Source organism: Plectropomus leopardus, chromosome 5 (genome assembly GCF_008729295.1).
Source record: "Plectropomus leopardus isolate mb chromosome 5, YSFRI_Pleo_2.0, whole genome shotgun sequence".
Lineage (NCBI taxonomy): Eukaryota > Metazoa > Chordata > Actinopteri > Perciformes > Serranidae > Plectropomus > Plectropomus leopardus.
Genome location: NC_056467.1, coordinates 15,328,378 through 15,342,246, shown reverse-complemented (window position 1 = coordinate 15,342,246; position 13,869 = coordinate 15,328,378).

The following is a 13,869-nucleotide window of genomic DNA, read 5'->3' as shown; positions in this document are numbered from 1 at the left end:
TTCAGTTTGGCCTAAGATAATTTATTCAGCCTGACACTGCTTAAAACATACCCACATCAACAAACTGTAGGTGGGTGTTGTTTTGAATGAGAAAATACTGAGAGGGATAAAGCAAATATAGCCTACAACCACACAAAATAAGAAACAAGAGTCCATTCATGAGATACTGTTTAATCCTTTTGGTTTGTTTGGTAATTGCATTTTGATATCTATCATCAGCGGACTCATTCACAACATCCTGGTATGCTAATATAAAATATGTAATATTCAAAAGGACAGATAAAATACTGTGATAGCACACTGATTTCAGCTGTTTCTGTGTTTTGATTAGACAGCAAACTAAATACATTATTTTCTCCTGAAAGTGATAGTTACGTGATGTTGCAGGGACCACCATTATTGACAACTGTCTCCAGTTGAAATTTACATTTCAATGACAAAGTGACACAAACACTTTCAATGCTCGTTTTGTAACAACAGAAGTGAATCACTCAGTCAGTCAGTCTTTCTGGTCCCGGAACACAAACACCAGAGGGGCTGTCAAGGGCACTTCTTTCATAGTTATCTCTTTGTATACACTTTTGACTGTGTAACCTTGTATGTGTTTGCATGTGTGTGTGCGTGTGTTTGTGTCCTCTCAGCCCAGCATGAACAGTATGAGTATGATTGCAGATGTCAGACACCAGACGCTGTTTACACAAACATTTCGTCTCTCCGTGGTTGCTGGTGATTGTTTGAGCCATCTTGTCCATTTCTTACATGCACACACACACACACACACACACACACACACACACACACACACACACCAGAGAAATGCAACATAAGACAAATACACAAACTAAAAGCATGTTATAAAAATAAATCCCAGAGAAAAATAAAAATAGCTCTATTAAGTGCACGTCATAAAGTGTCCTCAGTTACTCTAAAGTTAAGGAGAATACCACCCTGCCATATCTTATTTTTAGAATCTGTAGTTGTTGTTTTCATTCAAGTAAACAAGTCTGGATAGATCATAGACTGCATTTTTCAGTTTTTTTTTTGCCTGAGCGACATGCTTATTGGCTGGTGGGTAGGTAAAGTGATGGAATAAATAGATTTTAGCCTGTAGCGATCTAATTCATCATTACAAAATAATGATATATTTTGTTACACTGGAGGGATGAGATGGCAATAGGGGAACAGGTATAAAGGACATTTGATTTTTTTTTTTTTTCTCTAAATCTTCTTTATTACGATCAATATGTCGTTGCACCAAGGATGAATGTATTCATTTCATTGCAACCCTTTAGAAAGTTTTAAATGTTGAATCAATCTGGCACTGTATAACTCTGTCCTTGGCATCCCCCTGTTTCTTGTGTGCGATAGCAATGACGATTTTGCAGTGGCCTCTCCAGACTGCATGGTATTTGTCGTTTGTTACCTTCATGTGATAGAAACAGATTGAGAATAAACTGTAACTTCAACAAGTTTTCTGACGCTGACTTACAAATGCTTGTCACTCAAATATCCCATTGTTACCTCCTGCAAGGAGGTAAGATTTTCAGCTCAGTATGTTAGTCTGTTTGTCAGCAGGATTACAGAAAAAGCACTGGCCTGATTTTTATTAAAGTTGGTAGAATGGTGCATAATCGACCAAGGAAGAACCCATTAAATTTTGAGGCAGATTCCACTCACAGGGAGTATTCTCCAATTATTTCTCACTTTTGTTAATACTGCGGGATAGGGCATTTGGCCTTGGCAGAATAAATGCCACACATCTTAAAATTCAGTAGATGCTAGGAAGATTAAACTGTGACAAACATAGGCAACTGTAGAAATACAATGACTAAATGTCATAATCTGCAACAGCGAGTACCAGTAATCCTCTGGGGTAGCCTACATATGTAGTAAGTTCTTACAAAAAGCAGTCATTATGTAACAATAGTAACCTTGCTTTTTCCCCCTCAAATTAAGGTGAAAATGCAAAACACAGCGTCCGTTGCCCTAGTTTTCCAGTGTGTCCCTATACCCTTGGCACTAATTGGCCTTGTTGGCTGTTTTTTGGACAATTTAGCACTGTGAATCGGTGGAGCCTGACTGTGAACAAAATAACTTTAATTGGCAGTTAAACTCAGTGCACGTAAATAGAGAAACAGAAGTGAGGAGAGCAAACAAAAAACTAAAGTCAAGAAGGTGTGAAATCAAGACAAACTTGTTAGATTAGCTAAGATTTTATCCACAGAGCTCTTCAGCAGAAACGGTTTGTAAGTGCAGGTTAAAGACCTTTTGTTAATGTGCTAACTGGCTAACTAGTACCTTGAATCCATCACTTAGGTCTTCAGTCACACTACCACTGCCTGCTTGCTATTTCCCTTTCACACGGATGCAGAACATATGTGCTAGTTGGTTGTTTACTGTAGTCTTGGTGGTGTGTTCAAGTGCCATTTTTTTTGCTGGGACACAGATGATTCGAGGCGATGTATTAGACAGCCTTCGTATTACTAGTTCTTTGATGTCAGGTATGTTTGGGCCTTTACTCATATCCAAATGTGACTTGTCTGCAATAAACTCCACCAGATATATTACGGAAAGATATCCAGACATGTATAGTGGTTGCGCTTGAAGATTTGCATATCATAGAGGACTAAACTATTGGCCTAGGCGGAGGTCTGCGCCCTCTGAGTGCACTTCTAGGTTTTAAGATGTTGGCATCCAGTTTGAATCATGTGTGGCAAAGTGAGTTAACATCAACTCTCTTGACGGCGGAAGCAGTCTTTATCTTTCTGTCTTTTGGTCATTTGAGTCAGTGAAGCTTGCTAGATGCGCCAAAGACACCTTGATCGCGACAATGATGAATGACCGATGCATGTCTTCCCCTCCTCCTTGACACTGTTCATTGCTGTATCCTCCTATTCAACATTTTCATTCTCCCCATGCGCACTCAAGCATAGTGGTCACTGAGGCACATTAAGCGTTTATTATCCTGACTGACATATGACCATCTGAAATCTATAATTTGTGGGTGTTTTATCTTAGCGGGGTACAGGAATTCACTGCAAAGCAGTTTCCCCATGTTTAGTTTTTATGCAGAGCTAAGCTCACCAGCTGCTGGCTGCAGTATTTTACACTTAATTGACATAACATTGGATACTTTCTGCACATTTAAGAGAGACAGTGAATGTGTGTTTTATTGCTCTGTTACAGAACAGCAGCATTTCGATGTCTTTCAGCCCGTTAGAAGCAGAAGGAATGATCTGGTGATCACTTAACTGATGATGTGAGCCAGACACGTGATTTATGTTGTGCTGTGTCTCTCCAGTTGATACATTGCATGTGAACAGTTACATGGCTCTGTTTTTTTCACTTGATGTGACAGCTTCCATCTGTAGCCATTTTGCAGCAGCGTTTACAAGTCCCTCCCAGCAACCACTGGGTTTATTTCATTTGCGGAGGCTACAACAGCTCAGCAATTAACACAGACTGTCGCTGTTATTACAAACTTAATGTAGAGGAGATGCAACGTGTGCTCGCTCCGTGAGGGCTGATGGGGCTCTGCTATGACTTCAATTTAAGCTGCATGTCACATCTGGCTGCTGATGTGACGGTGATGTATCTAGATGTGGCCATGCATACATTACTGCGTTTGTGTAAAACTGTCTGACATCTCTCTCAAACACACTCTTACACTTCCATATCTAAAAATGACCCTGGGTTCTCCGACACATCGCTGCAGGATCCTTACACATCGCTCTCCTGCTGTGTGAGTGAGACAGACTCAAAAGAAGAAAAGGATAGAACACATGTGGAGCCTATATGCAGGAAGTGAGTGTCTCTCCACTGTATAAAGGTGTGTGTGTGTGTGTGTGTGTGTGTGTGTGTGTGCGTGCGCACCCCAGTGTTGAGTGACCTGTGGTAATGTCAGCTGTGTCCTACAAGAGCATTACAAGGTGAACAATGCCTGTGGTAAGGAGGATAGAGAGGTAAAAAAGGAAAGGGAGGGGAGAAAAGATAAAAGTGAGAGGAAGCGCAGAGGGAGTACAGGAAGCGGGGAGAGTAAGAGAAAACAGAGGAGGAGAGAAAGATGGAACAGGGACAGGTTCAGATGCACTGGGAATGAGGAAAAGGGATAGAGTGAGAACATGGGGAAGAAATGTTAAAAATAGATTATACAAGGGAGAGAAACATGGGAGGAGCACAGCTCGCAAAGATAATTCAGAATTTGCATACACGCACTTGTTCAGCGTACGCTGACATGGACTTCGGGTACAGATGCTCCAGCAGTGATGTTATCATGTCAGTGTGGCTTCTTGAATTGCACTGTTAGGGGGAGAGCAAAAATAGGGGAGAGAGGCTGTGCAAGATAAGCAGCTTTATGAATAAGAGGAGGCAAAGGAGAATGGGAAAAGACAAGGATTAAAAAAGAGGAGGAGGACGAGGATGTGAGATGAGAAGATGATGGGCAAGAGTTGAGGAGGAGGGAAAGAAAAGGAACAGCGGGGGAAAACAGAGGGAGAGCAGTGAGTGGGATGTGTGGAGTATTGAGCTCCAGCTGGATTGTGCAGCGAGGTGTCTTTGGTCCCTCAGAAAGAAATCATCGTAGAATGAATAATAGATGACACATGCATATACACAATACATGTTTATGTTTGTGAGTGCTGTATTGTTTGTGACTCCTTTTCCCCTTTTAAATGGTTGAAAACAAAAAGATCTTGACAGCGGGGCAGATGATGCACACAGCTGAACAAATACATGCAGGCACATTCAGCAAGTCAGGAGAGATTTCCGCGGAAAGATCCTGTGCCCTCTCATCAATATGTGTGTTTGTGAAGACAATATGAACTTACGGAGCACGTGTTGGTGCTTCAGCATGGATGAGCGTGTCCCTGGAGTTACTCAGTGGATGGATGCGTGTGTCAGTCACGCTAAAAAGTTGACATTTCTGCCCGTCGCCCACCCAGGAAAAGCATCTGGAGAGCTGTGAATATTAAACTACCCTGAAGTAGCTTCAGGAAAAAAAATGCTTTCTGGGCAGTGTTCAGTACTAAAATGTGAGCACCACTGGGATTTGTTCTGCAAAAGATCTTGCTCTCAGTGTTCCAGCGTCAGTTTGTGAAGGTCAGCCGCGCAGCATATTCAGCTGTTTAAAAGCGCTGCTGTCGATTTGTGTATTCAATAAAAGTCAGCCCGCCACCTTTATATCATCAAATAGATTTCAGAATATGAATTTTAAAGCGGAAAAATATGAACAGTGATGATTTTGAATCCCTGTTTGGGATATTATTTCACTGTAGCAATGCTTTTACACTGATCTCAGCATATTTGGACCATTTTTAACAATGAAAACATTGCTTAAAAAATCAGTGCTGAATCTATTGGATGGTTTTCTTTAGTTGCGAACATTAATTTTTTTTGGTCATGTGAGCACATCAGTCAGAAACATCCATACCGCAGCACTGAACGTGATTAAAACTTCTGGCTCAGGACAGCAGAATAATCGTTAATTGGCACTGAGAAACCGTGTTGCAAGTGAGGGAGCGGCAGTGATATTTATAACCATTTTAAAAATTAAACACAATAGCGACCGAAACTGGCTGACATTTAGTGATACACGGACTTGTAAAAGTCAATTGTGTTGCAACTCAGAGGAGCGTGCGTGTGCATGTGTGAGAGAGAGAGGCAGTGAGTACAACAGCAGGGGCTGCAGGAAGCAAAGCTATAACTGGATGCTGCAGATTTACCACTCAGCAATAGTTGATGTACAAAATTCATATATAAACCTCTCTCTCCCTGCCTCCTTCCCTCTCTGATTTCTGCCATACGCCAGCTTTACCTGCATCTCATCATCAGCACAAAACAGGAGCGGTTTGATGCATGGTGCACCTTCAGGATGCAGATGCAAACAAATGACAAAACAAATGGAGTAGCATTATTTCAGCAGGTTACAAAACGATACGGCAAAACAGAAAATACCTTCAAACATTTACATATAAATGGCGGCAGCTGTGTTTTCCAAATGCTAACTGTAAACTCCATACCAGGGAGGAAGATTTCCTAGATTGTTACCGCAGTGTGTGGTGTACTTTACAGCAGGAGCCCAATATTCAGTATGGCGTAGCAACAGAAAGTTTAGTACAGTTGCCTGTAACACTGGAGTGCATTATGTAGGTTTTCTGAACACCTGATTAGACATGTTGCATAGGGTTGGGTATCGAAGCACTGCCAATATGTCACTGGTTCCTATACCACCTTGACTTAATGGATCAAATCATGAAGCTGATTTTGGTGCCTAATTTCGGTGCCATGTTACGTGCACAGCGAGTGTGCAGTTGAGAGAGAAAGAGAGAGATCGTATGTCAGCCAGTGTGTGCCAGTGACGGGTACAGTGAGGCTGCAGCTACCAGAGCAGAGAGAATTAAGCTAAACAACAGTGCAGTGTGTGAAAAGTTTGGGCAGTTTGTCAGTACATAAATGCGAAAACTCCTCAAGACCCAAGCAAAGCTCCCGTGTCGTTCTTGCCATCTGCTGATTACGGTGAAGCCAGTTAGCCCTGCTCTTAGCAAGCTAAGTTAGCCCCACATTAGAAACTGACCAAGCTCCCTTAAGGTAGACTGATGAACCAGCTATTCTCACTGTAGTCACTCCTTAACAAATCATATAGAAATGTCTGGCCGTGTCTCTCGTGAGACAACTAAAACTGCATTTTGCTGTTATTATTATGTGAAAGAGTTATGTGAATTTGTAAATAGTGTTTTGAATTAATTCATTTATATCTCTAAGTGTACTTTTACTATTAACTATTAAGAGATAATATTCTCAATTTCAACTTCAAATTGGGCTTTGCAATAAAAAGAGACATTATTTCCAGTCATTAACTGATGTTTTGTGCTTTATTTAAAAAAAAAAAGTATCAGTTCAGGCACAGTTTGGGCATTGGAAACATGTTAAAAGTATCGTTTTGGCACCGCTATTGGAAAACAACACCTAAATGATACCCAACTCTAACATTGCATCACCTTTAAGTATATTCACTACAGATTAAATGCATTTAGCATTGATTTTTTAGCATTTAGCAGCACTGCATGATTAATTAACTCAACTGTCACCCCTCATACCATTAAAAAAGGACAATGTATGCAGTGTGTAACAGTTTGTACATGTCACTTTTTATCTCACAATTACATCCTAGTCTTAATGTGCTTTCCGTGTTTTATATTGCCTTACAAGTGACACATAATGTAAAGTGATAATGAAATACCCACAAGGCTAAACCAACAACAGTGCAAGCACTCACACATCTACTTACCACAGGGACTTTGAGTTAGCACCTTTCCATTTATCTCTCTCAGCAGAAAGCCATTTCCCTCTGCAGGCAGGAGAGAAAATGGGACTGTTTTTGGATTAAAATCTTGTTCAGGTTTAAGGTTTTAGCTTCACACAGGCTCTTTGGCTGTTACAGCAGCAGCTTTACACCAAAACGCTGATGCAGTTTATTTGTATTGGAGGGAGAATGAGACGACGGTGAGATTTGAGAGTGTTGAATTTGGAGATTGGGATCTTTTAGGAGCAGTGTTCGTCAGTGCCCTATTGGTGGGGGTTTTACGTTTTACGCAAATAATGGTGTCAGGGGTGACAGGGTGAAGTTTTGTATTGAGGGGCAAGCGTTTCTTTAAAAATGTCAGGGTTAACAAAGCTCTGATGATAGTGTTATTTTATTGCTGCTTATCCTTTAATCTGGCCACTCTTAGCAAAAAAATTACATAGGTCAACAGCGTGAGCAACTTTTCATGACATTTAGGAAGTGTTTAAACTCAAAGCATTATGTCATTTTGGGGCCAGTCATATGTCTTTTTGGAGGTCAGTGGAAATCAACCTGTTCTGTTGTTTATGTATGAGAGAGTGCTGTGTTTAAGATGTATTTTTTTGCATTGTATGTTAAATATGACTAAAAACAGGTTTTTAGGTAATTACTCTATTGCAATGTGATTCATTTGACATACAACGAGGATTATTTTGTCTTTGTATGGTGCAGTTTGGACTGAAGATTTATTGCTACTTTATATGTTAAATAATGTGTCAGTTGCTTTAAATAAAGAAATACAGAATAGAGAGTTGATGAGGATGTGATAAAGAATAAAGAATTTCAAAAAATGCTGCCTTCCATATAATGCTAAATACTGCTTTTTTGCCATATACCCTGGGGAGTGCAGACTGAGACAAAGACATTTGCTTTGAAACCACAGTAACGTCATTTTATCCTTGTCCAGATAGGATTAGACATCTTCTTAAATCATCATCAGCAGAAGTTCAAGTGTGATTAAAACACGTCAGATGAAGTTGTGGTTCACATTAATCAGAGAATATACTTTCATGTCTCTGTCGGTTCAATTCATGCACATGCTGTAGTGTAATAGGAAGGGTTGACAGTGGTCTAATCATTCGGAACAACAGCTTATTTTTACGTCAGTTATATAATAATCCGTTATTAAATGGGACCATTGTTGATAACCTGTGTCATGTAACTCTAAGACACTTCCAGTAGAATTACACTGCTCACATTATATCCTTATCTACAAAGAATGTGTGCTTGTTAATTTCTGTCACACATCAACTCCATTTTTTGGCAGATAGGTGCTAATGAAGTTGTATTTACAGTGCAATTTTTTGCTAGTTTTGGGGTGTAATTATGAATGCTTACACTTCTAGCTGTTTTTTTTTGTCAAGTGTGATTCATTTAAGATGAGATACAAGATGCACAACATGAGAACGCAGACAAAAAGCACATGCATGTACTCTTAACCCCCCCCCCCCCTCTTTCCTTCCTTCTACTCAATACACAGTATATGACTTTAAAGCTTGCAATGGAAATCAATAAAAACCCAATCTCATCCCAACTTGTAAAATACTGTTGTTTGGTCAGTGGACACGCTAGTTATTTCTGCTCATTAGATGCATACAGTCAAAAAAAAAAAAAACGTACAACTTAGAACACTTTGTATTTATATGTATTTCCTTGTGCAACAAAAGCATGGTTAGGTTTAGGCAATAAAAGCATGTGGCTTGGTTTGCAAAAAAACATCAAAGCTTAACATTCATACAGAAAGTAAACAGTGGGCTCTCAGGTGAAAGTCCAGGGTTTGTGGACCCATCCACCTCCCCTCTCACCCAAACTATAGGGACTTTCTATCTCCGTATATTACATTATCACTTTCGGCATATCATACTGGAGTGAAAAGTGCTGGCTAGCAGGGCTATAAACTGATGGTGCCCGACGGCATATCATACCACCACGAAAGGTATAAACTGACACCAACCCAACTGTTAACATATCGTACCGCTACGAAAGGTGCTTGTTTGCTTTGCTGTCTGACACCAAAATCACTGACCAAGCGAGGTTTTTGACAAATTGGAATTGAGAACAGGCTGAAACAAAATGTAAAAAGTAATACACAGCCAACCACATTGTTTCTCAGGTAACATGAGGGGCAACCAGATCTTATTGAAATCAGACTCGATCCTTCAGAGAGAACCTTAATTTTTCAAGGTGAAGCATATCGCTCATTTTCATGGAGCCACAGCCTAAAAATTTCCTACATCTTCTAGAATGTCACACTTAGGTGTTAAGACCAAATTTGAATGCAAACATACATATAGTATGGGCTTCATCCCTTTCTGAAGATAAATTATGCATACCTGTAGCAAGAGAGAGGCAGCAATAACAGTGCAGGTGCCATTTCCTCTATAATCAAAGTAATATTTCTTGTCGTGGGAACACTGTGATTATAGGAAGCTATCCGTTTATGCATTGCATTTTTGTCACATGCAGTTGCTGCATTTTAATTTCAATATTTTCTCTTGGGAAGACCCACTTGGACTCCAGGCTTGTTAGGAAACTGTGTGATGAGTAAAAGCTCTCTGTGATGGCTTACACTGTAAAATATTAACTTATAATTTGAACAGTGTTGCAGTTCATGTAAATTAAGACCCTTCAGAACTGCCTTTGAAATATGGTACACTGTTGCTAATATTGGAAACAAAGCAATGTGTTTATTTTTATTTTTTCTTGTTTTTTGATAAGAGTAATTTGCATGTATTTAGCATGAAATGTAATCAAAAATGTAACAGGCTACAGATCCAAATTTTGACCTTTTGTCCAGAGTGTTGCTGCTGTGCTAAGTTATCACTTAGAGCTTTAACAGGACGGAGTGAAGCTGATTTGATTGAGCATTATTGGTAAATCCCCATGACTTGTCAATAAATTACTGACCATTTATTGCCTGTCATTCTCTTTTCCATTAGTGTCACACACTATTGCTTTCTGCCAACTTGTTCCCATTATGTACAAAGTTGCTTATGAATCAATATTTTGTTCGCCACTGGGTTGGAGAATTGCTGGAGGCATTTGTTTTGTGTATTTGTTATTATTTTCTTGACCAATAACATTGAACTATACTCTGTTTCTTCCAACCACTCAATGAGCGATTTGAGAATAGTACCAGGTTTCCCCCAAGAGGACTACTTGCAATGTGACAGCTAATCACTTTAGCATGCTCACATTACACTACTAATGAGGCCAGCAGTGGGAGATTTGTTCGGGTTTAACAAGGAGGTTGGTGGGCCGACCAATTGCTTTCCATCACAGTTATCCCATAAATCTATAGTCACTTAGCAGAATGCATTTATTAATTTGTTTTAACAGGGCAATAGGCTGCCAATTATCATGTGGTTTTAGAGGTATTTCTGTATTCAGGGCCTTTATGAAATGGATGTTATGTCTTTAGAAATCCTGTTACTTTAGAGTTTGCCTGATAAGCACTATGCAGAGATGACATGAATCAACAATGGCTGAACTTCTGCATTTTCTTATATATATATACTGTAGATATTACACTCCCTTGTTAGTTCCAGCATACACAGTAAAGCACTGAGAATGAAGACATCTACAATTTGTCTGCCTTGGGGTTGACTATCCATCATTGTGTTAGCCTTCATTTGATCAAATAGGGAGAAAGATAAATGTGAGTAAATAATGTGAGCTGTAGATGTTTTGTCATCAGAGCTGTCCAGAAAGTAGCTACCTTTCATAGCCATGACTCTGGAAGTTAATGTGGATGAAATGCTTCGAGTAATTTTAAGTGTAATGGGCTGCTGATTTGGCCTTGCCTGATCAACCGAGATACTACTTTGTGGCCATGTTTAGAAAATGAAATACACACACACACACTCCAAGACACACTTGTAACATTTTGCCCATGACAAAAAAAGCACAAATGTTATCCAGACAAACAGCACATTTCTTCCAGCTAAACACATCTTTGTGCCCCAGGCTGAAAATACGGAACAGCTGTAGCTGTAGCTAACAGGTGCTGACAAAGTCTGCACTTGAATATCTTCAGATATTGATTTTTTACACCAAAAAAACTTACATCATCATTATTATTTCATGTCTGAACCTTCCAAAATCATTAACGCATTAACTATGATTTACAAAAGTTTTGTTGGCAAATATTTTCTTCTGAGACTGAGAAAGGTTACAATCTGCACTCACTTTTAAGTCAAATGACGCTGCAGTGATCACAAGTATTTATCGATTTTGACACTCTTGCATGTAAAGCACTTTGAGCTGCATTTTATCAATAAAAGGTGCTATAGAAATAAAGATTATTATTATTATTGTTGTTATTATTGTTATTGTTATTGTTATTGTTATTGTTCTTCTTATTATTATCGGTTTCAGCTCCGAGTGGCTTCTATCGGCAGTGGCGAAAATACAGCACCCGAGTAGACGCACTAATTTTAGGCCGGCACAATGTAATGTAATGTAATGCAATGACAGGCTGCCAAACCATCAGTCTCTGTCCAAGTGGCACTTGAAAACTGTTTAAAATTTAATCTTCACCAAGATGAAACTGAGACTGAATAAGTAAGTGATTAAAAAATTGACCAGCGTTACATTTTCCCTGGCCTACATGCTGCTTTATACTGTTTCAGGCCTGTCCAAGACGTTAAATGTGACACACCAGGAAACAAAAGAAAGAAAGAAAGAAAGAAAGACATAGAAAAACAGAAAAGCATACATGTCTACTGGCAATGTGAAAGCAGGGGATCACCTTTTTTTAACAGATTTTCTTTCATGCAAAACTTGCACTGGTGTGTTAATTTTATTGGAAAGAGCATATCAAACAAAACACAGTATTTTAAATTTTTGAATGTGAACTTTGAGAAAATGCAAGCTAATTTCTTCCTTTCTGTCTTTCAGACCCAGTGATCAGGAGGAAAGCCACGTCTGACATCGAGAAGGAAAGAGATGAACAGATAAGGGATTAAAAAAAAATAAAGTAGCGGGGTATCAGTTAGCCAAATCACATCAATTTCAGCCATCATCCTCATCAAAATCATGTCACTATCATCTCTAAATAAGTTTACATGTCCAGAGTTCTTCATTGAACCTCTAAATACTTTAATGTGAAGAAAAAATGCTGTATGACTCTATATGACTGCACATGCATTATTAACGTCATGGCTGTAGTCATCCAGGCCCTCTGCACATCGTCATTATCACATCCTCGTTACCAACCTGGAGTGCATTTACATGCACACGGCAGGATGAGTGACAGGTCACGTCTCACTTAATGATCTCGTTCTAAAGAGTTACATTCTCATATGTGTCTGGCAGATATCCCTTTATATTAATCATCAGACTGACACAGGTGCTCCATGCTAGCATCTCTCATCACTCCCATCCTTTTGACTCCATGACTTCATACCGATTATTGTAAATGGGATATGTGATACACGGGTGCCATCAGATATGTACTGTCCATACACGTGTGCACGTAATTGCGCTCACTGCCATTTCTGAGTGTCACCACTATAGTCATGATTGTTACAGTTCCCTGCCAGGATGTAAGTTGGTAAAAGAGGAAATCGACGGAGAACCTCAAACCTTTTGACCCATCTCAAACCCCCACCTCAAAAAACAAACAAAAAAACGAGAGCTTTGTCTTCACTTTTTCCCCCTCTGTGCTCCCTTCACTTTTTCTTTGGGCTTTATCTTTTGTATGTGTACATAAAGCAATTTCAAATCTTATAGTTTTGTACATGTAATTTTTATGGTGTGTGGATTTTTTTTAATAAAATAAAACAAAAATGGAAGTTTTTTTTCCGAGACTGGCTGCATTGTTTCTATCTTCTTTATTTGTTCGTTTTCCGTCTTTTTTGTGATGTAGGTTTTAATCTTTGGTGTTGAAACAATACTGTGGTATAATTTTCAAGATGTAATCACAGTTGACAGTTTTCAGTTGAGGTGAAGGCAAACACTGAACACAGTTAATTAACGTGTTTCTACCACATAGCTTGAATACTAATTAATTTCAACTCTTAAAATTATTGTTGTTGAGGTATGTTATGTGGTTGGAAATGAATACATAAACACATGGATATATGAAGAAATAATAATGACTGCAAGTACATCATCTGTATACTTAAAGAATAGCACAGATAATTTACTGTTTCTCTTCAATGCACATGCATCATTCATTTTATGTCGTATGATTCATTTTTTTTTTCACCATAAGAAAGGGCCTTATACGGATCTTACTTTTTAATTCAGAGTGATGGCTATATTACATTCAAATATCAAGATCAAAATGATGCATAGACATATATATATAATATATATATATATATATATATATATATATATAAATAAAAATGGTTCAAATGAACAGAACTGATTCTGCAGTTCCGCAGTTCCCCCTCAACACTACAGAAATTGATACACTCTTATATCGTCACTTTTGCTATTTTGTTCACTCTCACAGCTCTAATTGGGGTCATTTTTGGCTACAGCAGGCAGCCGTTTTCAGTTCTGATAAACCCACTGTACAC